The 5081-nt window shown below is 30.5% G+C and overlaps 1 long non-coding RNA gene across 1 annotated transcript; it reads right to left on the reverse strand.

The window, feature by feature from the left end:
• LOC143251481 (uncharacterized) lies at positions 1-3283 on the reverse strand. The gene is made up of 2 exons (XR_013028584.1): positions 2920-3283; positions 1-188 (listed from the first exon to the last, which is right to left on the reverse strand). It is a non-coding gene; the product is annotated as an uncharacterized LOC143251481 (long non-coding RNA).
• Between the last annotated feature and the right edge of the window lie 1798 nt (positions 3284-5081).

Below are 5081 nucleotides of genomic sequence, written 5' to 3' on the forward strand. Positions count from 1 at the left end.
GTCTCGTAACCTGTTTATTTGGTCATCATACTTTACTACATAAATATCAAATGATTTTTACGTTAAATAATACAAATTATTAACTTCATTTTTATAAATCAAAATAACATCATCACCTTAATGGGTTTTGTGAATATTTTCTGAAAGCATCACCTCTTGACACTACAATGTTAAAATTCTTGAGATTCCTAAAGAAATTACAAAGAAAAAACAAAACATGAATATCATTTTATTCTGTGAATGTTACTTATATGTTTGTGTGTATAATGTATGAATTTATTTTATTGAATATGATATACTGTGTGTAAAAAGCACACTAACTGAAGTAGCAATCAATTATTTAACTAAGTCTTAGAATGACCTTAAAAGGTGGTATTCAAGTACACTATGCTCACAGTTATAACTATCTTCAAAACACAAGTACATAAATGTTTTGTGTAATTTCAAACATAGATAGTACAATAAAAGCAAGGTAATATTAATGTGAAATTAGAACAAAAGAATCTTAATGAAAACACGAAGACCAAAGCTGCTTCTAACTACAAGCCACTTAGATCATGTGGAAGAGGGCATGATGCAATTCAAACGTCTTCACAAGCGAGAGATGAGATCAAGGATAATAAGTGTCCTGCACTGTTAGATCAAACTATGAACATAGTTCACTGTTCTATATTATTTGTAGTAGCTACTACATCAATGATCGTTCCCATTTCATAGTAATGAAGTAAAGCTCCTAACTCATAATAACCTGTACTACCCCTTGGAATGATATAATATGGCCTCACTTGATGATGACATGATAATAAACATGACAAAAAATTCTAAACGTGTAACAGGACAATAGTTGTATCATATAACTTTTGTTGATGATAAAAGAATAGTACTTATTAAATACTTACATCTGAATTACAAAAGATATTGTAACTACACTTAGAAAAATATGTAACACAGAATGTTACACAGTAAAAGTAAATGCAGAAAAATAGTATAAACATTTCTAATTAAAGAAACTACCAATATTTATCACACATCTAGAATATTTACTGCTGACCTACTATGTACAAGAAAGTGTTAAAATATTTATGCACTGCCAAAATGCTCACCGAAAGAATTTTCTGACCATGACTTCATCAGTAACCTAAAACATTAAAAACCACTATTTGTGTGAACCTCAACAGATACAATATTCACCATGAACTGTTCTTTGTCTTACAGATGTTTGAACCATCATGATACACAAGTATAGATAAATAAACTGAAAACTGCTACTATTGATATTTATGATACTGATGAAAAACTTTATAGACTTGTAATGATTAACATTGAATCTTTCATTGATTAACACTAGTTTATTAATAACAGAACTCATTAACAAGTTGTAGGTAATTCTATTGTATCCTTTTCAAATTAATTAATTTAATTCTGTACCTTGTGAAACTAATTATTATTGTCAGTTGTCTTCGTTTCTATTATACTTTTTAAATATTTCTTTAAATTACAAAATACTCAGAAGTAAACTTTAAAGAAACTTCACATCTGCTATAGTATGGTAAAAATAATTAAACACTGATTATTTATATGTTCATGATCAGTACTCCTGTAAGTAATACTTGATATGGCCTTATCTATTACCATATTAAACATGACCGTTGTGATGAAAACAGAGTTAAACATATGCAACTACTGTACTAGCTGTGTGCTTAGTCAAGAGTACTTCACACATTATCCACTTCTGAAAGTGTTAAACCTTATACTGTATACAGCTTGTCTATTGAAGAGTGTGTGTAAGTTTGCTTTCCTTGATACTTGTCTGTTAGGCAGATGTGTTTAATCACTTAATATATTTGTGGTTAACATATACAACTTGTTCTTATATTTGTAATGTAAATATATAGTTTTGCTGAATCTAAGAAAACCAATAAACCACCGAGTTATATACCACATGCTTGTGTTTAGTGAATTTGAACACAATTGTGCTTAATATGTTTCAGAAACTTACAAATGTAATATAAAAATAATCCCTCATTTATTATTTGCTCACAGGTTAAATATTAATTTGTTTAACATCATTTCACAATAAAAGTAGTTACATTAAATATTTAAATGTTCAAATATCTGTTTTAAGTTTCAATGTTAGTTTATACACTACAACTTATGGATTGTTAGAAATTTACTGTTACATCAGATTACAGTTGTAACTGTTACTAGAACATCAACTGTTCTGTGGTGAAGAATATTCGTGAATTTATTCAGGATATTTAAAACATAATAAACTTAACAAACCATTTTCAAAATAAACACATAAAATACTTTTAGTAACTCTTTAGATATCTCATAAAATTACAATGCTGGGTGTTAGGTTGACACACCCAGTTAATAATTATACAAAATGTTAAACTAATATTTAAACACATCTATTTCTTCTTTTAAAATGTGCAGCTGATTCTTTTTGTTAAATTTATTATTTATAATACTGTATGTTGAAAACCACTATGTAACATAGCTATTTACTATGTTGTTTTATATGCTTCTTGAAGGAGCTAATCATCAGTCAGTGTTCATGCGTATAAAAACAGTCCGTCTCAGGACCATATGTCAGGTCGCCTTGTTAAAAGAAATAGTTTAGTTAAAAACATTATCTAATGTATCCAGTATCATACAAATAGATAGTATTTGTCTCACTATAGTATTTGTCTCACTCTATATATAAAATGCATTCATTAGGTACATATAGTGATTTGTGTAGCATTGAAGTCATCTTTATATAAGTGAATGAACAATACAGTCAAGTCACCAATTAAAATCAGTATGATTCACTAACTTCTAGTGATGTCAGTTAGAAATACAGTTTTTGATGTATGTCAAAAATGTAACAATAAAGTTAGAAATAAGACAAAAGACCAATCTTATATTACATACCTTCTTCCGTCTCAAAAGTAGTAAATTTTCCTTATATTGTTTCTTTCAGTAGAGGAATACAGTCCACATATTGTCTTTGATATTGCTTGTTGTCTCCGAATGACCTGAATAATGAAACTTAATAATTGAAAATACATTAAATACAAGATCATTGTTTTAACAAAACTGTTATGAGTGTTCTTATATTAAATTACGTTTTTGCAAGGCAGGATTAGAGTAAATTAATTTAAGAGGCGGTTTTTCCCATTTCTGTTTGCCATATTTTTGTGCACCAGCAATATCAAGCATGGAGCATCCGCTAAAATGTGTGAAGCCTACGAGGCATATTTCAACATGTCTATCGGGGATCAAGACAAACCCTGGGCACCTCATTTTACCTACGAGTACTGCATAAAATCTCTAGAAGATAAGACGGACAATTGTTGCTTGCTTGAATAATAAAATTTTATATTAAACAAATTTTAGACCTTTTAAAACTTAGATATCTTTTTTTTAATTTCCAAAAATATCACATAAGATATTTTATATGAACCTCTTACACATTAGTTGTGGATGAAATAAACTTATTCTTCATAATAACAATTTTATTTTGCTCTTTTGCAGGATGGTACAGAGGGGAAAAAGAGAACCATGAAGTTCGCTATTCCAAGAATGTGGCGTGAGCCTACTAACCACTCAAGCAATTGATACTTCTGCATGGTGGATCCTTTCAAACGTCGGGGTGGCAAGAATTCATTTTCTATCATGTATCCGTACCTTCCATCATCGATCGCCCCAGTGCCACACTGCCCTGAGCTCCCCGTAGCCACTCCGACAGAGAGAAAGCAGCCATCCTCAGAAGAGAGAAGAGGGGTAGACGTTGAAGATACAAATTACAATTTCAGAGGTGCAGCTGGTGAGATAAACCCACACTACCCCAACCAAAGAGACTTCAATGACTTGATCAGAGATTTTGGTCTTACAAAGTCGAATGCCGAGACTGTATCTGGGGGCTGATACATTATAGTCGAAAATCTCGAGAAACTACTCACTTCTAAACATTTTTGTTCATTTTTGTATAACTTTAGCATAAATACATGTAAATCTTGATTCATATGTTGTTTTATTCAGATCTTATGTAAATAAAAATGTGCAAATTTGCCCGTTTTTACATCGAAGCCAGGTTAATTTCTAAATTTTATTATCCAGGTCACAAAAGCAAAGTTTGAAGGAAATAATGGCCATTTTCTTTATTTTTACAACATAAGCAATTAAGAAATAGCACATACTATCCAGGAACAAAATTTGTGTTACATTGTGTTATAAAAGAGACAAGTTTTTATAGTAAAGAACGTTTTGGTATTTAAATCAATATTGAAAATCTAACAGCGTATCTGAATTATAGAATTGATTGTAGTTACTTATTCATGTATCTCAGAACAGCTTTGTGAAAGTGTTAATACCCATACCAGCCGTCCTGAGATACATTTGTATTTCAAGTAGGTTTCTTGTCGTATAAATATTAATCCGCATCAATTTTAAAAATTATTTAGGTATGGTTAAACAGAAACAGTAGAAAGATGAATCAATATACAAAACTATGTAATATTTAATGTAAAATACTTACATAAACTAAGAAACATATGAAGAAGTACGATCAAAGATATACAGAGACAAGTTTGGGTGTTTTTAACAGTTTGATTTTATTAATAAAGTTTCTCAGTATGTGTGTGTTTTTAATGTAACTTTCAAGTTACGTTCTGTTTCACTTATGTAAAAGGGTGAGCAGCTATTACAATGTATTTTTGTACTGTTTTATGTTTTATCAACGTGCGTTTAATTTCTAGTTCACGGATGAAAAACGAATCTAGGTGTTATATTCAGGTTACATATATATATGCTAGTCTTTTCAAAATCTCTGATAGACAGAGGCGTAAATCCTGGGGAGGTAGGGGGATACATCCCCCTTCATTTTAGGTGGGGGTATGGTGCATACAATCATCCCCCACTACAGTTTGATCTGTTGAATTGTTTTATTGCATCACAGGACTACAAATTCTGTGTTTGTTCTTGTGATTCTCGTGTTCTTACCAATCGAATTACATAATTAGGCCTAGATGTAGGCTTTTGCAGTAGCCGAAATGTACATCTTTAATATTGGCGTGCTTATAAGCTTTTCGATC

This window comes from Tachypleus tridentatus, chromosome 6 (assembly GCF_004210375.1).
Source record: "Tachypleus tridentatus isolate NWPU-2018 chromosome 6, ASM421037v1, whole genome shotgun sequence".
Classification (NCBI taxonomy): Eukaryota; Metazoa; Arthropoda; class Merostomata; order Xiphosura; family Limulidae; genus Tachypleus; species Tachypleus tridentatus.